At 50.0% G+C, this 22,458-nt stretch overlaps 2 protein-coding genes across 2 annotated transcripts in view; both read right to left on the bottom strand.

The window, feature by feature from the left end:
- Positions 1-22,458, bottom strand: part of EAF2 (ELL associated factor 2) — a 361,203-nt gene that overhangs the window by 249,603 nt on the left and 89,142 nt on the right. The gene's annotated exons all lie outside the window — the stretch shown is intronic.
- Positions 1-22,458, bottom strand: part of SLC15A2 (solute carrier family 15 member 2) — a 65,441-nt gene that overhangs the window by 30,009 nt on the left and 12,974 nt on the right. The window lies entirely within an intron of this gene.

Raw genomic sequence — 22,458 nt, 5'->3', positions numbered from 1 at the left:
CATAGAGGGACACGGGGATCGGGGTAGTGCCAGGAGTAGTAGATGCAGGGCTATGTGAGTAGTGCCAGGAGTAGTAGATGCAGGGCTATGTGAGTAGTGCCAGGAGTAGTAGATACAGGACTATGTGAGTAGTACCAGGAGTAGTAGATGCAGGGCTATGTGAGTAGTGCCAGGAGTAGTAGATGCAGGACTATGTGAGTAGTGCCAGGAGTAGTAGATGCAGGGCTATGTGAGTAGTACCAGGAGTAGTAGATGCAGGGCTATGTGAGTAGTGCCAGGAGTAGTAGATGCAGAGCTATGTGAGTAGTGCCAGGAGTAGCAGCTGTAGGGCTTCGGGTAGTGCCAGGAGTAGTAGATGCAGGGCTATGTGAGTAGTGCCAGGAGTAGTAGATGCAGGACTATGTGAGTAGTGTCAGGAGTAGTAGATGCAGGGCTATGTGCGTAGTGCCAGGAGTAGTAGATACAGGGCTATGTGAGTAGTGCCAGGAGTAGTAGATGCAGGACTATGTGAGTAGTGCCAGGAGTAGTAGATGCAGGGCTATGTGAGTAGTGCCAGGAGTAGTAGATGCAGGGCTATGTGAGTAGTGCCAGGAGTAGTAGATGCAGGGCTATGTGAGTAGTGCCAGGAGTAGTAGATGCAGGGCTATGTGAGTAGTACCAGGAGTAGTAGATGCAGGGCTATGTGAGTAGTGCCAGGAGTAGTAGATGCAGGGCTATGTGAGAAGTGCCAGGAGTAGTAGATGCAGGGCTATGTGAGTAGTGCCAGGAGTAGTAGATGCAGGGCTATGTGAGAAGTGCCAGGAGTAGTAGATGCAGGGCTATGTGAGTAGTGCCAGGAGTAGTAGATGCAGGGCTATGTGAGTAGTGCCAGGAGTAGTAGATGCAGGGCTATGTGAGTAGTACCAGGAGTAGTAGATGCAGGGCTATGTGAGTAGTGCCAGGAGTAGTAGATGCAGGGCTATGTGAGAAGTGCCAGGAGTAGTAGATGCAGGGCTATGTGAGTAGTACCAGGAGTAGTAGATGCAGGGCTATGTGAGTAGTGCCAGGAGTAGTAGATGCAGGGCTATGTGAGTAGTGCCAGGAGTAGTAGATGCAGGGCTATGTGAGTAGTACCAGGAGTAGTAGATGCAGGGCTATGTGGGTAGTGCCAGGAGTAGTAGATGTAGGGCTATGTGTGTAGTGTCAGGAGTAGTAGATGCAGGACTATGTGAGTAGTGCCAGGAGTAGTAGATGCAGGGCTATGTGAGTAGTACCAGGAGTAGTAGATGCAGGGCTATGTGAGTAGTGCCAGGAGTAGTAGATGCAGGGCTATGTGAGAAGTGCCAGGAGTAGTAGATGCAGGGCTATGTGAGTAGTGCCAGGAGTAGTAGATGCAGGACTATGTGAGTAGTGCCAGGAGTAGTAGATGCAGGGCTATGTGAGTAGTACCAGGAGTAGTAGATGCAGGGCTATGTGAGTAGTGCCAGGAGTAGTAGATGCAGGGCTATGTGAGTAGTGCCAGGAGTAGCAGCTGTAGGGCTTCGGGTAGTGCCAGGAGTAGTAGATACAGGGCTATGTGAGTAGTGCCAGGAGTAGTAGATGCAGGACTATGTGAGTAGTGCCAGGAGTAGTAGATGCAGGGCTATGTGAGTAGTACCAGGAGTAGTAGATGCAGGGCTATGTGAGTAGTGCCAGGAGTAGTAGATGCAGGGCTATGTGAGTAGTGCCAGGAGTAGTAGATGCAGGGCTATGTGAGTAGTACCAGGAGTAGTAGATGCAGGACTATGTGAGTAGTGCCAGGAGTAGTAGATGCAGGGCTATGTGAGTAGTACCAGGAGTAGTAGATGCAGGGCTATGTGAGTAGTGCCAGGAGTAGTAGATGCAGGGCTATGTGAGTAGTACCAGGAGTAGTAGATACAGGGCTATGTGAGTAGTGCCAGGAGTAGTAGATGCAGGACTATGTGAGTAGTGCCAGGAGTAGTAGATGCAGGACTATGTGAGTAGTGCCAGGAGTAGTAGATGCAGGACTATGTGAGTAGTGCCAGGAGTAGTAGATGCAGGGCTATGTGTGTAGTGCCAGGAGTAGTAGATGCAGGGCTATGTGAGTAGTGCCAGGAGTAGTAGATGCAGGGCTATGTCCATAGTGCCAGGAGTAGTAGATGCAGGACTATGTGAGTAGTGCCAGGAGTAGTAGATGCAGGACTATGTGAGTAGTGCCAGGAGTAGTAGATGCAGGGCTATGTCAGTAGTGCCAGGAGTAGTAGATGCAGGACTATGTGTGTAGTGCCAGGAGTAGTAGATGCAGGGCTATGTGAGTAGTGCCAGGAGTAGTAGATGCAGGGCTATGTCCATAGTGCCAGGAGTAGTAGATGCAGGGCTATGTGAGTAGTGCCAGGAGTAGTAGATGCAGGACTATGTGTGTAGTGCCAGGGGTAGTAGATGCAGGACTATGTGAGTAGTGCCAGGAGTAGTAGATGCAGGACTATGTGAGTAGTGCCAGGAGTAGTAGATGCAGAGCTATGTGAGTAGTGTCAGGAGTAGTAGATGCAGGACTATGTGTGTAATGCCAGGAGTAGTAGATGCAGGGCTATGTGAGTAGTGCCAGGAGTAGTAGATGCAGGACTATGTGAGTAGTACCAGGAGTAGTAGATGCAGGACTATGTGAGTAGTGCCAGGAGTAGTAGATGCAGGACTATGTGAGTAGTGCCAGGAGTAGTAGATGCAGGACTATGTGAGTAGTGCCAGGAGTAGTAGATGCAGGGCTATGTGAGTAGTGCCAGGAGTAGTAGATGCAGGGCTATGTGAGTAGTGGCAGGAGTAGTAGATGCAGGGCTATGTGAGTAGTGCCAGGAGTAGTAGATGCAGGGCTATGTGAGTAGTGCCAGGAGTAGTAGATGCAGGGCTATGTCAGTAGTACCAGGAGTAGTAGATACAGGGCTATGTGAGTAGTGCCAGGAGTAGTAGATGCAGGGCTATGTGAGTAGTGCCAGGAGTAGTAGATGCAGGGCTATGTGAGTAGTGCCAGGAGTAGTAGATGCAGGGCTATGTCCATAGTACCAGGAGTAGTAGATGTAGGGCTATGTGAGTAGTGTCAGGAGTAGTAGATGCAGGACTATGTGAGTAGTGCCAGGAATAGTAGATGCAGGGCTATGTGAGTAGTGCCAGGAGTAGTAGGTGCAGGGCTATGTCAGTAGTGCCAGGAGTAGTAGATGCAGGGCTATGTCCATAGTACCAGGAGTAGTAGATGTAGGGCTATGTGAGTAGTGTCAGGAGTAGTAGATGCAGGACTATGTGAGTAGTGCCAGGAGTAGTAGATGCAGGGCTATGTGAGTAGTACCAGGAGTAGTAGATGCAGGGCTATGTGAGTAGTGCCAGGAGTAGTAGATGCAGGGCTATGTGAGTAGTGCCAGGAGTAGTAGATGCAGGGCTATGTGAGTAGTGCCAGGAGTAGTAGATGCAGGGCTATGTCAGTAGTACCAGGAGTAGTAGATACAGGGCTATGTGAGTAGTGCCAGGAGTAGTAGATGCAGGGCTATGTGAGTAGTGCCAGGAGTAGTAGATGCAGGGCTATGTGAGTAGTGCCAGGAGTAGTAGATGCAGGGCTATGTCCATAGTACCAGGAGTAGTAGATGTAGGGCTATGTGAGTAGTGTCAGGAGTAGTAGATGCAGGACTATGTGAGTAGTGCCAGGAGTAGTAGATGCAGGGCTATGTGAGTAGTGCCAGGAGTAGTAGGTGCAGGGCTATGTCAGTAGTGCCAGGAGTAGTAGATGCAGGGCTATGTGAGTAGTGCCAGGAGTAGTAGATGCAGGGCTATATGAGTAGTGCCAGGAGTAGTAGATGCAGGGCTATGTGAGTAGTACCAGGAGTAGTAGATGCAGGGCTATGTGAGTAGTGCCAGGAGTAGTAGATGCAGGGCTATGTTAGTAGTGCCAGGAGTAGTAGATACAGGGCTATGTGAGTAGTGCCAGGAGTAGTAGATGCAGGGCTATGTGAGAAGTGCCAGGAGTAGTAGATGCAGGACTATGTGTGTAATGCCAGGAGTAGTAGATACAGGGCTATGTGCGTAGTGCCAGGAGTAGTAGATGCAGAGCTATGTGAGTAGTACCAGGAGTAGTAGATACAGGGCTATGTGTGTAGTGCCAGGAGTAGTAGATGCAGGGCTATGTGAGTAGTACCAGGAGTAGTAGATACAGGGCTATGTGTGTAGTGCCAGGAGTAGTAGATGCAGGGCTATGTGAGTAGTGCCAGGAGTAGTAGATGCAGGACTATGTGTGTAATGCCAGGAGTAGTAGATACAGGGCTATGTGAGTAGTGCCAGGAGTAGTAGATGTAGGGCTATGTCAGTAGTACCAGGAGTAGTAGATACAGGGCTATGTGTGTAGTGCCAGGAGTAGTAGATGCAGGGCTATGTGAGTAGTACCAGGAGTAGTAGATACAGGGCTATGTGTGTAGTGCCAGGAGTAGTAGATGCAGGGCTATGTGAGTAGTGCCAGGAGTAGTAGATGCAGGACTATGTGTGTAATGCCAGGAGTAGTAGATACAGGGCTATGTGCGTAGTGCCAGGAGTAGTAGATGTAGGGCTATGTCAGTAGTACCAGGAGTAGTAGATGCAGGACTATGTGTGTAGTGCCAGGAGTAGTAGATGCAGGGCTATGTGAGTAGTGCCAGGAGTAGTAGATGCAGGACGATGTGTGTAGTGCCAGGAGTAGTAGATGCAGGGCTATGTGAGTAGTGCCAGGAGTAGTAGATGCAGGGCTATGTGAGTAGTGCCAGGAGTAGTAGATGCAGGGCTATGTGAGTAGTGTCAGGAGTAGTAGATGCAGGGCTATGTGAGAAGTGCCAGGAGTAGTAGATGCAGGGCTATGTGAGTAGTGCCAGGAGTAGTAGATACAGGGCTATGTGAGTAGTGCCAGGAGTAGTAGATGCAGGGCTATGTGAGTAGTGCCAGGAGTAGTAGATGCAGGGCTATGTCCATAGTGCCAGGAGTAGTAGATGCAGGGCTATGTGAGTAGTGCCAGGAGTAGTAGATGCAGGACTATGTGAGTAGTACCAGGAGTAGTAGATGCAGGACTATGTGTGTAATGCCAGGAGTAGTAGATACAGGGCTATGTGCGTAGTGCCAGGAGTAGTAGATGTAGGGCTATGTCAGTAGTACCAGGAGTAGTAGATGCAGGGCTATGTGTGTAGTGCCAGGAGTAGTAGATGCAGGGCTATGTGAGTAGTGCCAGGAGTAGTAGATGCAGGGCTATGTGTGTAGTGCCAGGAGTAGTAGATGCAGGGCTATGTGAGTAGTGCCAGGAGTAGTAGATGCAGGACTATGTGTGTAGTGCCAGGAGTAGTAGATGCAGGGCTATGTGAGTAGTGCCAGGAGTAGTAGATGCAGGGCTATGTGAGTAGTGTCAGGAGTAGTAGATGCAGGGCTATGTGAGTAGTGCCAGGAGTAGTAGATACAGGGCTATGTGAGTAGTGCCAGGAGTAGTAGATACAGGGCTATGTGAGAAGTGCCAGGAGTAGTAGATGCAGGGCTATGTGAGTAGTGCCAGGAGTAGTAGATACAGGGCTATGTGAGTAGTGCCAGGAGTAGTAGATGCAGGGCTATGTGAGTAGTGCCAGGAGTAGTAGATGCAGGGCTATGTCCATAGTGCCAGGAGTAGTAGATGCAGGGCTATGTGAGTAGTGCCAGGAGTAGTAGATGCAGGACTATGTGTGTAGTGCCAGGAGTAGTAGATGCAGGACTATGTGAGTAGTGCCAGGAGTAGTAGATGCAGGACTATGTGAGTAGTGCCAGGAGTAGTAGATGCAGAGCTATGTGAGTAGTGTCAGGAGTAGTAGATGCAGGACTATGTGTGTAATGCCAGGAGTAGTAGATGCAGGGCTATGTGAGTAGTGCCAGGAGTAGTAGATGCAGGACTATGTGAGTAGTACCAGGAGTAGTAGATGCAGGGCTATGTGAGTAGTGCCAGGAGTAGTAGATGCAGGACTATGTGAGTAGTGCCAGGAGTAGTAGATGCAGGACTATGTGAGTAGTGCCAGGAGTAGTAGATGCAGGGCTATGTGAGTAGTGCCAGGAGTAGTAGATGCAGGGCTATGTGAGTAGTACCAGGAGTAGTAGATGCAGGGCTATGTGAGTAGTGTCAGGAGTAGTAGAAGCAGGGCTATGTGAGTAGTGCCAGGAGTAGTAGATGCAGGGCTATGTGAGTAGTGCCAGGAGTAGTAGATGCAGGGCTATGTGAGTAGTGCCAGGAGTAGTAGATGCAGGGCTATGTCAGTAGTACCAGGAGTAGTAGATACAGGGCTATGTGAGTAGTGTCAGGAGTAGTAGATGCAGGACTATGTGAGTAGTGCCAGGAGTAGTAGATGCAGGGCTATGTGAGTAGTGCCAGGAGTAGTAGGTGCAGGGCTATGTCAGTAGTGCCAGGAGTAGTAGATGCAGGGCTATGTGAGTAGTGCCAGGAGTAGTAGATGCAGGGCTATGTGAGTAGTGCCAGGAGTAGTAGATGCAGGGCTATATGAGTAGTGCCAGGAGTAGTAGATACAGGGCTATGTGAGTAGTGCCAGGAGTAGCAGCTGTAGGGCTTCGGGTAGTGCCAGGAGTAGTAGATGCAGGGCTATGTGAGTAGTGCCAGGAGTAGTAGATGCAGGGCTATGTGAGTAGTGCCAGGAGTAGTAGATGCAGGGCTATGTGAGTAGTGCCAGGAGTAGTAGGTGCAGGGCTATGTCAGTAGTGCCAGGAGTAGTAGATGCAGGGCTATGTGAGTAGTGCCAGGAGTAGTAGATGCAGGGCTATGTCAGTAGTGCCAGGAGTAGTAGATGCAGGGCTATGTGAGTAGTGCCAGGAGTAGTAGATGCAGGGCTATGTGAGTAGTGCCAGGAGTAGTAGATGCAGGGCTATGTGAGTAGTGCCAGGAGTAGTAGATGCAGGGCTATGTGAGTAGTACCAGGAGTAGTAGATACAGGGCTATGTGTGTAGTGCCAGGAGTAGTAGATGCAGGGCTATGTGAGTAGTACCAGGAGTAGTAGATGCAGGGCTATGTGAGTAGTGCCAGGAGTAGTAGATGCAGGGCTATGTGAGTAGTACCAGGAGTAGTAGATGCAGGACTATGTGAGTAGTACCAGGAGTAGTAGATGCAGGACTATGTGTGTAATGCAAGGAGTAGTAGATACAGGGCTATGTGCGTAGTGCCAGGAGTAGTAGATGTAGGGCTATGTCAGTAGTACCAGGAGTAGTAGATGCAGGGCTATGTGAGTAGTGCCAGGAGTAGTAGATGCAGGACTATGTGAGTAGTACCAGGAGTAGTAGATGCAGGACTATGTGTGTAATGCCAGGAGTAGTAGATACAGGGCTATGTGAGTAGTGCCAGGAGTAGTAGATGCAGGGCTATGTCAGTAGTACCAGGAGTAGTAGATACAGGGCTATGTGAGTAGTGCCAGGAGTAGTAGATGCAGGGCTATGTGAGTAGTGTCAGGAGTAGTAGATGCAGGACTATGTGTGTAATGCAAGGAGTAGTAGATACAGGGCTATGTGCGTAGTGCCAGGAGTAGTAGATGTAGGGCTATGTCAGTAGTACCAGGAGTAGTAGATGCAGGACTATGTGTGTAGTGCCAGGAGTAGTAGATGCAGGGCTATGTGAGTAGTGCCAGGAGTAGTAGATGCAGGACTATGTGAGTAGTGTCAGGAGTAGTAGATGCAGGACTATGTGAGTAGTGCCAGGAGTAGTAGATGCAGGGCTATGTGAGTAGTGCCAGGAGTAGTAGATGCAGGGCTATGTGAGTAGTGTCAGGAGTAGTAGATGCAGGGCTATGTGAGAAGTGCCAGGAGTAGTAGATGCAGGACTATGTGAGTAGTGCCAGGAGTAGTAGATGCAGGGCTATGTGAGTAGTGCCAGGAGTAGTAGATGCAGGGCTATGTGAGTAGTGTCAGGAGTAGTAGATGCAGGGCTATGTGAGAAGTGCCAGGAGTAGTAGATGCAGGACTATGTGAGTAGTGCCAGGAGTAGTAGATGCAGGGCTATGTCCATAGTGCCAGGAGTAGTAGATGCAGGGCTATGTCCATAGTGCCAGGAGTAGTAGATGCAGGACTATGTGAGTAGTGCCAGGAGTAGTAGATGCAGGGCTATGTGAGTAGTACCAGGAGTAGTAGATGCAGGGCTATGTGAGTAGTGCCAGGAGTAGTAGATACAGGGCTATGTGAGTAGTACCAGGAGTAGTAGATGCAGGACTATGTGAGTAGTGCCAGGAGTAGTAGATGCAGGGCTATGTCAGTAGTGTCAGGAGTAGTAGATGCAGGGCTATGTGAGTAGTGCCAGGAGTAGTAGATGCAGGACTATGTGAGTAGTGCCAGGAGTAGTAGATGCAGGACTATGTGAGTAGTGCCAGGAGTAGTAGATGCAGGACTATGTGAGTAGTGCCAGGAGTAGTAGATGCAGGACTATGTGAGTAGTGCCAGGAGTAGTAGATGCAGGGCTATGTGAGTAGTGCCAGGAGTAGTAGATGCAGAGCTATGTCAGTAGTGCCAGGAGTAGTAGATGCAGGACTATGTGTGTAGTGCCAGGAGTAGTAGATGCAGGGCTATGTGAGTAGTGCCAGGAGTAGTAGATGCAGGGCTATGTGCGTAGTGCCAGGAGTAGTAGATGCAGGGCTATGTGAGTAGTGCCAGGAGTAGTAGATGCAGGGCTATGTGAGTAGTGCCAGGAGTAGTAGATGCAGGGCTATGTGAGTAGTACCAGGAGTAGTAGATGCAGGGCTATGTGAGTAGTGCCAGGAGTAGTAGATGCAGGGCTATGTGAGTAGTGCCAGGAGTAGCAGCTGTAGGGCTTCGGGTAGTGCCAGGAGTAGTAGATACAGGGCTATGTGAGTAGTGCCAGGAGTAGCAGATGCAGGACTATGTGAGTAGTGCCAGGAGTAGTAGATGCAGGGCTATGTGAGTAGTGCCAGGAGTAGTAGATGCAGGGCTATGTGAGTAGTGCCAGGAGTAGTAGATGCAGGGCTATGTGAGTAGTGCCAGGAGTAGTAGATGCAGGGCTATGTGAGTAGTACCAGGAGTAGTAGATGCAGGGCTATGTGAGTAGTGCCAGGAGTAGTAGATGCAGGGCTATGTGAGAAGTGCCAGGAGTAGTAGATGCAGGGCTATGTGAGTAGTGCCAGGAGTAGTAGATGCAGGGCTATGTGAGTAGTGCCAGGAGTAGTAGATGTAGGGCTATGTGTGTAGTGCCAGGAGTAGTAGATGCAGGGCTATGTGAGTAGTGCCAGGAGTAGTAGATGTAGGGCTATGTGTGTAGTGTCAGGAGTAGTAGATGCAGGGCTATGTGAGTAGTACCAGGAGTAGTAGATGCAGGGCTATGTGAGTAGTGCCAGGAGTAGTAGATGCAGGGCTATGTGAGAAGTGCCAGGAGTAGTAGATGCAGGGCTATGTGAGTAGTGCCAGGAGTAGTAGATGCAGGGCTATGTGAGTAGTGCCAGGAGTAGTAGATGCAGGGCTATGTGAGTAGTGCCAGGAGTAGCAGCTGTAGGGCTTCGGGTAGTGCCAGGAGTAGTAGATGCAGGACTATGTGAGTAGTGCCAGGAGTAGTAGATGCAGGGCTATGTGAGTAGTGCCAGGAGTAGTAGATGCAGGGCTATGTGAGTAGTGCCAGGAGTAGCAGCTGTAGGGCTTCGGGTAGTGCCAGGAGTAGTAGATACAGGGCTATGTGAGTAGTGCCAGGAGTAGTAGATGCAGGACTATGTGAGTAGTGCCAGGAGTAGTAGATGCAGGGCTATGTGAGTAGTACCAGGAGTAGTAGATGCAGGGCTATGTGAGTAGTGCCAGGAGTAGTAGATGCAGGGCTATGTGAGTAGTGCCAGGAGTAGTAGATGCAGGGCTATGTGAGTAGTACCAGGAGTAGTAGATGCAGGACTATGTGAGTAGTGCCAGGAGTAGTAGATGCAGGGCTATGTGAGTAGTACCAGGAGTAGTAGATGCAGGGCTATGTGAGTAGTGCCAGGAGTAGTAGATGCAGGGCTATGTGAGTAGTACCAGGAGTAGTAGATACAGGGCTATGTGAGTAGTGCCAGGAGTAGTAGATGCAGGACTATGTGAGTAGTGCCAGGAGTAGTAGATGCAGGACTATGTGAGTAGTGCCAGGAGTAGTAGATGCAGGACTATGTGAGTAGTGCCAGGAGTAGTAGATGCAGGGCTATGTCAGTAGTGCCAGGAGTAGTAGATGCAGGACTATGTGTGTAGTGCCAGGAGTAGTAGATGCAGGGCTATGTGAGTAGTGCCAGGAGTAGTAGATGCAGGGCTATGTCCATAGTGCCAGGAGTAGTAGATGCAGGGCTATGTGAGTAGTGCCAGGAGTAGTAGATGCAGGACTATGTGTGTAGTGCCAGGGGTAGTAGATGCAGGACTATGTGAGTAGTGCCAGGAGTAGTAGATGCAGGACTATGTGAGTAGTGCCAGGAGTAGTAGATGCAGAGCTATGTGAGTAGTGTCAGGAGTAGTAGATGCAGGACTATGTGTGTAATGCCAGGAGTAGTAGATGCAGGGCTATGTGAGTAGTGCCAGGAGTAGTAGATGCAGGACTATGTGAGTAGTACCAGGAGTAGTAGATGCAGGACTATGTGAGTAGTGCCAGGAGTAGTAGATGCAGGACTATGTGAGTAGTGCCAGGAGTAGTAGATGCAGGGCTATGTGAGTAGTGCCAGGAGTAGTAGATGCAGGACTATGTGAGTAGTGCCAGGAGTAGTAGATGCAGGGCTATGTGAGTAGTGCCAGGAGTAGTAGATGCAGGGCTATGTGAGTAGTGCCAGGAGTAGTAGATGCAGGGCTATGTGAGTAGTGCCAGGAGTAGTAGATGCAGGGCTATGTGAGTAGTGCCAGGAGTAGTAGATGCAGGGCTATGTCAGTAGTACCAGGAGTAGTAGATACAGGGCTATGTGAGTAGTGCCAGGAGTAGTAGATGCAGGGCTATGTGAGTAGTGCCAGGAGTAGTAGATGCAGGGCTATGTGAGTAGTGCCAGGAGTAGTAGATGCAGGGCTATGTCCATAGTACCAGGAGTAGTAGATGTAGGGCTATGTGAGTAGTGTCAGGAGTAGTAGATGCAGGACTATGTGAGTAGTGCCAGGAATAGTAGATGCAGGGCTATGTGAGTAGTGCCAGGAGTAGTAGGTGCAGGGCTATGTCAGTAGTGCCAGGAGTAGTAGATGCAGGGCTATGTCCATAGTACCAGGAGTAGTAGATGTAGGGCTATGTGAGTAGTGTCAGGAGTAGTAGATGCAGGACTATGTGAGTAGTGCCAGGAGTAGTAGATGCAGGGCTATGTGAGTAGTACCAGGAGTAGTAGATGCAGGGCTATGTGAGTAGTGCCAGGAGTAGTAGATGCAGGGCTATGTGAGTAGTGCCAGGAGTAGTAGATGCAGGGCTATGTGAGTAGTGCCAGGAGTAGTAGATGCAGGGCTATGTCAGTAGTACCAGGAGTAGTAGATACAGGGCTATGTGAGTAGTGCCAGGAGTAGTAGATGCAGGGCTATGTGAGTAGTGCCAGGAGTAGTAGATGCAGGGCTATGTGAGTAGTGCCAGGAGTAGTAGATGCAGGGCTATGTCCATAGTACCAGGAGTAGTAGATGTAGGGCTATGTGAGTAGTGTCAGGAGTAGTAGATGCAGGACTATGTGAGTAGTGCCAGGAGTAGTAGATGCAGGGCTATGTGAGTAGTGCCAGGAGTAGTAGGTGCAGGGCTATGTCAGTAGTGCCAGGAGTAGTAGATGCAGGGCTATGTGAGTAGTGCCAGGAGTAGTAGATGCAGGGCTATATGAGTAGTGCCAGGAGTAGTAGATGCAGGGCTATGTGAGTAGTACCAGGAGTAGTAGATGCAGGGCTATGTGAGTAGTGCCAGGAGTAGTAGATGCAGGGCTATGTTAGTAGTGCCAGGAGTAGTAGATACAGGGCTATGTGAGTAGTGCCAGGAGTAGTAGATGCAGGGCTATGTGAGAAGTGCCAGGAGTAGTAGATGCAGGACTATGTGTGTAATGCCAGGAGTAGTAGATACAGGGCTATGTGCGTAGTGCCAGGAGTAGTAGATGCAGAGCTATGTGAGTAGTACCAGGAGTAGTAGATACAGGGCTATGTGTGTAGTGCCAGGAGTAGTAGATGCAGGGCTATGTGAGTAGTACCAGGAGTAGTAGATACAGGGCTATGTGTGTAGTGCCAGGAGTAGTAGATGCAGGGCTATGTGAGTAGTGCCAGGAGTAGTAGATGCAGGACTATGTGTGTAATGCCAGGAGTAGTAGATACAGGGCTATGTGAGTAGTGCCATGAGTAGTAGATGTAGGGCTATGTCAGTAGTACCAGGAGTAGTAGATACAGGGCTATGTGTGTAGTGCCAGGAGTAGTAGATGCAGGGCTATGTGAGTAGTACCAGGAGTAGTAGATACAGGGCTATGTGTGTAGTGCCAGGAGTAGTAGATGCAGGGCTATGTGAGTAGTGCCAGGAGTAGTAGATGCAGGACTATGTGTGTAATGCCAGGAGTAGTAGATACAGGGCTATGTGCGTAGTGCCAGGAGTAGTAGATGTAGGGCTATGTCAGTAGTACCAGGAGTAGTAGATGCAGGACTATGTGTGTAGTGCCAGGAGTAGTAGATGCAGGGCTATGTGAGTAGTGCCAGGAGTAGTAGATGCAGGACGATGTGTGTAGTGCCAGGAGTAGTAGATGCAGGGCTATGTGAGTAGTGCCAGGAGTAGTAGATGCAGGGCTATGTGAGTAGTGCCAGGAGTAGTAGATGCAGGGCTATGTGAGTAGTGTCAGGAGTAGTAGATGCAGGGCTATGTGAGAAGTGCCAGGAGTAGTAGATGCAGGGCTATGTGAGTAGTGCCAGGAGTAGTAGATACAGGGCTATGTGAGTAGTGCCAGGAGTAGTAGATGCAGGGCTATGTGAGTAGTGCCAGGAGTAGTAGATGCAGGGCTATGTCCATAGTGCCAGGAGTAGTAGATGCAGGGCTATGTGAGTAGTGCCAGGAGTAGTAGATGCAGGACTATGTGAGTAGTACCAGGAGTAGTAGATGCAGGACTATGTGTGTAATGCCAGGAGTAGTAGATACAGGGCTATGTGCGTAGTGCCAGGAGTAGTAGATGTAGGGCTATGTCAGTAGTACCAGGAGTAGTAGATGCAGGACTATGTGTGTAGTGCCAGGAGTAGTAGATGCAGGGCTATGTGAGTAGTGCCAGGAGTAGTAGATGCAGCACTATGTGTGTAGTGCCAGGAGTAGTAGATGCAGGGCTATGTGAGTAGTGCCAGGAGTAGTAGATGCAGGGCTATGTGAGTAGTGTCAGGAGTAGTAGATGCAGGGCTATGTGAGTAGTGCCAGGAGTAGTAGATGCAGGGCTATGTCAGTAGTGTCAGGAGTAGTAGATGCAGGGCTATGTGAGTAGTGCCAGGAGTAGTAGATGCAGGGCTATGTGAGTAGTGCCAGGAGTAGTAGGTGCAGGGCTATGTCAGTAGTGCCAGGAGTAGTAGATACAGGGCTATGTGAGTAGTGCCAGGAGTAGTAGATACAGGGCTATGTGAGAAGTGCCAGGAGTAGTAGATGCAGGGCTATGTGAGTAGTGCCAGGAGTAGTAGATACAGGGCTATGTGAGTAGTGCCAGGAGTAGTAGATGCAGGGCTATGTGAGTAGTGCCAGGAGTAGTAGATGCAGGGCTATGTCCATAGTGCCAGGAGTAGTAGATGCAGGGCTATGTGAGTAGTGCCAGGAGTAGTAGATGCAGGACTATGTGTGTAGTGCCAGGAGTAGTAGATGCAGGACTATGTGAGTAGTGCCAGGAGTAGTAGATGCAGGACTATGTGAGTAGTGCCAGGAGTAGTAGATGCAGAGCTATGTGAGTAGTGTCAGGAGTAGTAGATGCAGGACTATGTGTGTAATGCCAGGAGTAGTAGATGCAGGGCTATGTGAGTAGTGCCAGGAGTAGTAGATGCAGGACTATGTGAGTAGTACCAGGAGTAGTAGATGCAGGGCTATGTGAGTAGTGCCAGGAGTAGTAGATGCAGGACTATGTGAGTAGTGCCAGGAGTAGTAGATGCAGGACTATGTGAGTAGTGCCAGGAGTAGTAGATGCAGGGCTATGTGAGTAGTGCCAGGAGTAGTAGATGCAGGACTATGTGAGTAGTGCCAGGAGTAGTAGATGCAGGGCTATGTGAGTAGTGCCAGGAGTAGTAGATGCAGGGCTATGTGAGTAGTACCAGGAGTAGTAGATGCAGGGCTATGTGAGTAGTGTCAGGAGTAGTAGATGCAGGGCTATGTGAGTAGTGCCAGGAGTAGTAGATGCAGGGCTATGTGAGTAGTGCCAGGAGTAGTAGATGCAGGGCTATGTGAGTAGTGCCAGGAGTAGTAGATGCAGGGCTATGTCAGTAGTACCAGGAGTAGTAGATACAGGGCTATGTGAGTAGTGTCAGGAGTAGTAGATGCAGGACTATGTGAGTAGTGCCAGGAGTAGTAGATGCAGGGCTATGTGAGTAGTGCCAGGAGTAGTAGGTGCAGGGCTATGTCAGTAGTGCCAGGAGTAGTAGATGCAGGGCTATGTGAGTAGTGCCAGGAGTAGTAGATGCAGGGCTATGTGAGTAGTGCCAGGAGTAGTAGATGCAGGGCTATATGAGTAGTGCCAGGAGTAGTAGATGCAGGGCTATGTGAGTAGTGCCAGGAGTAGCAGCTGTAGGGCTTCGGGTAGTGCCAGGAGTAGTAGATGCAGGGCTATGTGAGTAGTGCCAGGAGTAGTAGATGCAGGGCTATGTGAGTAGTGCCAGGAGTAGTAGATGCAGGGCTATGTGAGTAGTGCCAGGAGTAGTAGGTGCAGGGCTATGTCAGTAGTGCCAGGAGTAGTAGATGCAGGGCTATGTGAGTAGTGCCAGGAGTAGTAGATGCAGGGCTATGTGAGTAGTGCCAGGAGTAGTAGATGCAGGGCTATGTGAGTAGTGCCAGGAGTAGTAGATGCAGGGCTATGTGAGTAGTACCAGGAGTAGTAGATACAGGGCTATGTGTGTAGTGCCAGGAGTAGTAGATGCAGGGCTATGTGAGTAGTACCAGGAGTAGTAGATGCAGGGCTATGTGAGTAGTGCCAGGAGTAGTAGATGCAGGGCTATGTGAGTAGTACCAGGAGTAGTAGATGCAGGGCTATGTGAGTAGTGCCAGGAGTAGTAGATGCAGGACTATGTGAGTAGTACCAGGAGTAGTAGATGCAGGACTATGTGTGTAATGCAAGGAGTAGTAGATACAGGGCTATGTGCGTAGTGCCAGGAGTAGTAGATGTAGGGCTATGTCAGTAGTACCAGGAGTAGTAGATGCAGGACTATGTGTGTAGTGCCAGGAGTAGTAGATGCAGGGCTATGTGAGTAGTGCCAGGAGTAGTAGATGCAGGGCTATGTGAGTAGTGTCAGGAGTAGTAGATGCAGGACTATGTGAGTAGTGCCAGGAGTAGTAGATGCAGGGCTATGTGAGTAGTGCCAGGAGTAGTAGATGCAGGGCTATGTGAGTAGTGTCAGGAGTAGTAGATGCAGGGCTATGTGAGAAGTGCCAGGAGTAGTAGATGCAGGACTATGTGAGTAGTGCCAGGAGTAGTAGATGCAGGGCTATGTGAGTAGTGCCAGGAGTAGTAGATGCAGGGCTATGTGAGTAGTGTCAGGAGTAGTAGATGCAGGGCTATGTGAGAAGTGCCAGGAGTAGTAGATGCAGGACTATGTGAGTAGTGCCAGGAGTAGTAGATGCAGGGCTATGTCCATAGTGCCAGGAGTAGTAGATGCAGGGCTATGTCCATAGTGCCAGGAGTAGTAGATGCAGGACTATGTGAGTAGTGCCAGGAGTAGTAGATGCAGGGCTATGTGAGTAGTACCAGGAGTAGTAGATGCAGGGCTATGTGAGTAGTGCCAGGAGTAGTAGATACAGGGCTATGTGAGTAGTACCAGGAGTAGTAGATGCAGGACTATGTGAGTAGTGCCAGGAGTAGTAGATGCAGGGCTATGTCAGTAGTGTCAGGAGTAGTAGATGCAGGGCTATGTGAGTAGTGCCAGGAGTAGTAGATGCAGGACTATGTGAGTAGTGCCAGGAGTAGTAGATGCAGGACTATGTGAGTAGTGCCAGGAGTAGTAGATGCAGGACTATGTGAGTAGTGCCAGGAGTAGTAGATGCAGGGCTATGTCAGTAGTGCCAGGAGTAGTAGATGCAGGACTATGTGTGTAGTGCCAGGAGTAGTAGATGCAGGGCTATGTGAGTAGTGCCAGGAGTAGTAGATGCAGGGCTATGTCCATAGTGCCAGGAGTAGTAGATGCAGGGCTATGTGAGTAGTGCCAGGAGTAGTAGATGCAGGACTATGTGTGTAGTGCCAGGAGTAGTAGATGCAGGACTATGTGAGTAGTGCCAGGAGTAGTAGATGCAGGACTATGTGAGTAGTGCCAGGAGTAGTAGATGCAGAGCTATGTGAGTAGTGTCAGGAGTAGTAGATGCAGGACTATGTGTGTAATGCCAGGAGTAGTAGATGCAGGGCTATGTGAGTAGTGCCAGGAGTAGTAAATGCAGGACTATGTGAGTAGTACCAGGAGTAGTAGATGCAGGGCTATGTGAGTAGTGCCAGGAGTAGTAGATGCAGGACTATGTGAGTAGTGCCAGGAGTAGTAGATGCAGGACTATGTGAGTAGTACCAGGAGTAGTAGATGCAGGGCTATGTGAGTAGTGCCAGGAGTAGTAGATGCAGGGCTATGTGAGTAGTGCCAGGAGTAGTAGATGCAGGGCTATGTCAGTAGTGTCAGGAGTAGTAGATGCAGGGCTATGTGAGTACTGCCAGGAGTAGTAGATGCAGGACTATGTGTGTAGTGCCAGGAGTAGTAGATGCAGGACTATGTGAGTAGTGCCAGGAGTAGTAGATGCAGGGCTATGTGAGTAGTGCCAGGAGTAGTAGATGCAGGGCTATGTGAGTAGTGCCAGGAGTAGTAGATGCAGGGCTATGTGAGTAGTGCCAGGAGTAGTAGATGCAGGGCTATGTGAGTAGTGTCAGGAGTAGTAGATGCAGGGCTATGTGAGTAGTGTCAGGAGTAGTAGATGCAGGGCTATGTGAGTAGTGCCAGGAGTAGTAGGTGCAAGGCTATGTCAATAGTGCCAGGAGTAGTAGATGCAGGGCTATGTGAGTAGTGCCAGGAGTAGTAGATGCAGGGCTATGTGAGTAGTGCCAGGAGTAGTAGATGCAGGGCTATGTGAGTAGTGCCAGGAGTAGTAGATGTAGGGCTATGTGAGTAGTGCCAGGAGTAGTAGATGCAGGGCTATGTGAGTAGTGCCAGGAGTAGCAGCTGTAGGGCTTCGGGTAGTGCCAGGAGTAGTAGATGCAGGGCTATGTGAGTAGTGTCAGGAGTAGTAGATGCAGGGCTATGTGAGTAGTGTCAGGAGTAGTAGATGCAGGGCTATGTGAGTAGTGTCAGGAGTAGTAGATGCAGGGCTATGTGAGTAGTGCCAGGAGTAGTAGGTGCAAGGCTATGTCAGTAGTGCCAGGAGTAGTAGATGCAGGGCTATGTGAGTAGTGCCAGGAGTAGTAGATGCAGGGCTATGTGAGTAGTGCCAGGAGTAGTAGATGCAGGACTATGTGTGTAGTGCCAGGAGTAGTAGATGCAGGGCTATGTCCATAGTGCCAGGAGTAGTAGATGCAGGGCTATGTGAGTAGTACCAGGAGTAGTAGATACAGGGCTATGTCAGTAGTGTCAGGAGTAGTAGATGCAGGGCTATGTGAGTAGTGCCAGGAGTAGTAGATGCAGGGCTATGTGAGTAGTACCAGGAGTAGTAGATACAGGGCTATGTCAGTAGTGTCAGGAGTAGTAGATGCAGGGCTATGTGAGTAGTGCCAGGAGTAGTAGATGCAGGGCTATATGAGTAGTGCCAGGAGTAGTAGATGCAGGGCTATGTGAGTAGTACCAGGAGTAGTAGATGCAGGGCTATGTGAGTAGTGCCAGGAGTAGTAGATGCAGGGCTATGTGAGTAGTGCCAGGAGTAGTAGATACAGGGCTATGTGAGTAGTGCCAGGAGTAGTAGATGCAGGGCTATGTGAGTAGTGCCAGGAGTAGTAGATGCAGGGCTATGTGAGTAGTGCCAGGAGTAGTAGATACAGGGCTATGTGCGTAGTGCCAGGAGTAGTAGATGCAGGGCTATGTGAGTAGTGCCAGGAGTAGTAGATGGAGGACTATGTGAGTAGTGCCAGGAGTAGTAGATGCAGGGCTATGTGAGTAGTGCCAGGAGTAGTAGATACAGGGCTATGTGCGTAGTGCCAGGAGTAGTAGATGCAGGGCTATGTGAGTAGTGCCAGGAGTAGTAGATGCAGGGCTATGTGAGTAGTGCCAGGAGTAGTAGATGCAGGGCTATGTCAGTAGTACCAGGAGTAGTAGATGCAGGACTATGTGTGTAGTGCCAGGAGTAGTAGATGCAGGGCTATGTGAGTAGTGCCAGGAGTAGTAGATGCAGGGCTATGTGAGTAGTGTCAGGAGTAGTAGATGCAGGACTATGTGTGTAGTGCCAGGAGTAGTAGATGCAGGGCTATGTGAGAAGTGCCAGGAGTAGTAGATGCAGGACTATGTGAGTAGTGCCAGGAGTAGTAGATGCAGGGCTATGTGAGTAGTGCCAGGAGTAGTAGATACAGGGCTATGTGCGTAGTGCCAGGAGTAGTAGATGCAGGGCTATGTGAGTAGTGCCAGGAGTAGTAGATACAGAGCTATGTGCGTAGTGCCAGGAGTAGTAGATACAGGGCTATGTGCGTAGTGCCAGGAGTAGTAGATGCAGGGCTATGTGAGTAGTGCCAGGAGTAGTAGATGCAGGGCTATGTGTGTAATGCCAGGAGTAGTAGATGCAGGGCTATGTGAGTAGTGCCAGGAGTAGTAGATGCAGGGCTATGTGAGTAGTGTCAGGAGTAGTAGATGCAGGACTATGTGTGTAGTGCCAGGAGTAGTAGATGCAGGGCTATGTGAGAAGTGCCAGGAGTAGTAGATGCAGGACTATGTGAGTAGTGCCAGGAGAAGTAGATGCAGGGCTATGTGAGTAGTACCAGGAGTAGTAGATGCAGGACTATGTGAGTAGTGCCAGGAGTAGTAGATGCAGGACTATGTGTGTAGTGCCAGGAGTAGTAGATGCAGGGCTATGTGAGTAGTGCCAGGAGTAGTAGATGCAGGGCTATGTGAGTAGTGTCAGGAGTAGTAGATGCAGGACTATGTGTGTAGTGCCAGGAGTAGTAGATGCAGGGCTATGTGAGAAGTGCCAAGAGTAGTAGATGCAGGACTATGTGAGTAGTGCCAGGAGTAGTAGATGCAGGGCTATGTGAGTAGTGCCAGGAGTAGTAGATGCAGGGCTATGTGTGTAATGCCAGGAGTAGTAGATACAGGACTATGTGAGTAGTACCAGGAGTAGTAGATGCAGGGCTATGTGAGTAGTGCCAGGAGTAGTAGATGCAGGGCTATGTGAGTAGTGCCAGGAGTAGTAGATGCAGGACTATGTGAGTAGTGCCAGGAGTAGTAGCTGTAGGGCTTCGCTTAGTGCCAGGAGTTGTAACTGTAGGGCTTTGGGTAGTGCCAGGAGTAGTAGATGCAGGGCTATGTGAGTAGTGCCAGGAGTAGTAGATGCAGGGCTATGTGAGTAGTGCCAGGAGTAGTAGATGCAGGGCTATGTGAGTAGTACCAGGAGTAGTAGCTGTAGGGCTATGTGAGTAGTGCCAGGAGTAGCAGCTGTAGGGCTTCGGGTAGTGCCAGGAGTAGTAGATGCAGGGCTATGTGAGTAGTGCCAGGAGTAGCAGCTGTAGGGCTTCGGGTAGTGCCAGGAGTAGTAGATGCAGGGCTATGTGAGTAGTGCCAGGAGTAGTAGATGCAGGGCTATGTGAGTAGTGCCAGGAGTAGTAGATGCAGGACTATGTGAGTAGTGCCAGGAGTAGTAGATGCAGGGCTATGTGAGTAGTGCCAGGAGTAGTAGATGCAGGGCTATGTGAGTAGTGCCAGGAGTAGTAGATGCAGGACTATGTGAGTAGTGCCAGGAGTAGTAGATGCAGGGCTATGTGAGTAGTGCCAGGAGTAGTAGATGCAGGGCTATGTGAGTAGTGCCAGGAGTAGTAGATGCAGGGCTATGTGTGTAGTGCCAGGAGTAGTAGATGCAGGGCTATGTGAGTAGTGCCAGGAGTAGTAGATGCAGGGCTATGTGAGTAGTGCCAGGAGTAGTAGATGCAGGGCTATGTGAGTAGTGCCAGGAGTAGTAGATGCAGGGCTATGTCAGTAGTGTCAGGAGTAGTAGATGCAGGGCTATGTGAGTAGTGCCAGGAGTAGTAGATGCAGGGCTATGTGAGTAGTGCCAGGAGTAGTAGATGCAGGGCTATGTGAGTAGTGCCAGGAGTAGTAGATGCAGGGCTATGTGAGTAGTACCAGGAGTAGTAGATGCAGGGCTATGTGAGTAGTGCCAGGAGTAGTAGATGCAGGGCTATGTGAGTAGTGCCAGGAGTAGTAGATGCAGGGCTATGTGAGTAGTGCCAGGAGTAGTAGATGCAGGGCTATGTGAGTAGTGCCAGGAGTAGTAGATGCAGGGCTATGTGAGTAGTGCCAGGAGTAGTAGATGCAGGGCTATGTGAGTAGTGCCAGGAGTAGTAGCTGTAGGGCTTCGCTTAGTGCCAGGAGTTGTAACTGTAGGGCTTTGGGTAGTGCCAGGAGTAGTAGATGCAGGGCTATGTGAGTAGTGCCAGGAGTAGTAGATGCAGGGCTATGTGAGTAGTGCCAGGAGTAGTAGATGCAGGGCTATGTGAGTAGTACCAGGAGTAGTAGCTGTAGGGCTATGTGAGTAGTGCCAGGAGTAGCAGCTGTAGGGCTTCGGGTAGTGCCAGGAGTAGTAGATGCAGGGCTATGTGAGTAGTGCCAGGAGTAGCAGCTGTAGGGCTTCGGGTAGTGCCAGGAGTAGTAGATGCAGGGCTATGTCAGTAGTGCCAGGAGTAGTAGATGCAGGACTATGTGGGTAGTGCCAGGAGTAGTAGATGCAGGACTATGTGGGTAGTGCCAGGAGTAGTAGATGCAGGACTATGTGAGTAGTACCAGGAGTAGTAGATGCAGGGCTATGTGAGTAGTGCCAGGAGTAGTAGATGCAGGACTATGTGAGTAGTGCCAGGAGTAGTAGATGCAGGGCTATGTGAGTAGTGTCAGGAGTAGTAGATGCAGGACTATGTGAGTAGTGCCAGGAGTAGTAGATGCAGGGCTATGTGAGTAGTGCCAGGAGTAGTAGATACAGGGCTATGTGAGTAGTGCCAGGAGTAGTAGATGCAGGGCTATGTGAGTAGTGCCAGGAGTAGTAGATGCAGGGCTATGTGAGTAGTGCCAGGAGTAGTAGATGCAGGGCTATGTGAGTAGTACCAGGAGTAGTAGATGCAGGGCTATGTGAGTAGTGCCAGGAGTAGTAGATGCAGGGCTATGTGAGTAGTGCCAGGAGTAGTAGATGCAGGGCTATGTGAGTAGTGCCAGGAGTAGTAGATGCAGAGCTATGTGAGTAGTACCAGGAGTAGTAGATGCAGGGCTATGTGAGTAGTGCCAGGAGTAGTAGATGCAGGGCTATGTGAGTAGTGCCAGGAGTAGTAGATGCAGGACTATGTGAGTAGTGCCAGGAGTAGTAGATGCAGGGCTATGTGAGTAGTGCCAGGAGTAGTAGATACAGGGCTATGTCAGTAGTGTCAGGAGTAGTAGATGCAGGACTATGTGAGTAGTGCCAGGAGTAGTAGATGCAGGGCTATGTGAGTAGTGCCAGGAGTAGTTGATGCAGGGCTATGTGAGTAGTGCCAGGAGTAGTAGATGCAGGGCTATGTGAGTAGTGCCAGGAGTAGTAGATGCAGGGCTATGTGAGTAGTGCCAGGAGTAGTAGATGCAGGGCTATGTGAGTAGTGTCAGGAGTAGTAGATGCAGGGCTATGTGAGTAGTGCCAGGAGTAGTAGATGCAGGACTATGTGAGTAGTGCCAGGAGTAGTAGATGCAGGGCTATGTGAGTAGTGCCAGGAGTAGTAGATGCAGGGCTATATGAGTAGTGCCAGGAGTAGTAGATGCAGGGCTATGTGAGTAGTGCCAGGAGTAGTAGATGCAGGGCTATGTGAGTAGTGCCAGGAGTAGTAGATGCAGGACTATGTGTGTAGTGCCAGGAGTAGTAGATGCAGGGCTATGTGAGTAGTGCCAGGAGTAGTAGATGCAGGGCTATGTGCGTAGTGCCAGGAGTAGTAGATGCAGGGCTATGTGCGTAGTGCCAGGAGTAGTAGATGCAGGGCTATGTCCATAGTGCCAGGAGTAGTAGATGCAGGGCTATGTGAGTAGTGCCAGGAGTAGTAGATGCAGGGCTATGTGCGTAGTGCCAGGAGTAGTAGATGCAGGGCTATGTGCGTAGTGCCAGGAGTAGTAGATGCAGGGCTATGTGAGTAGTGCCAGGAGTAGCAGCTGTAGGGCTTCGGGTAGTGCCAGGAGTAGTAGATGCAGGGCTATGTG

The sequence above is a fragment of the Leptodactylus fuscus genome, chromosome 8, assembly GCF_031893055.1.
Source record: "Leptodactylus fuscus isolate aLepFus1 chromosome 8, aLepFus1.hap2, whole genome shotgun sequence".
Classification (NCBI taxonomy): domain Eukaryota; kingdom Metazoa; phylum Chordata; class Amphibia; order Anura; family Leptodactylidae; genus Leptodactylus; species Leptodactylus fuscus.
The sequence above is the reverse complement of the archived record's forward strand: the minus strand, read 5'-3'. Positions and strand labels throughout refer to the sequence as shown.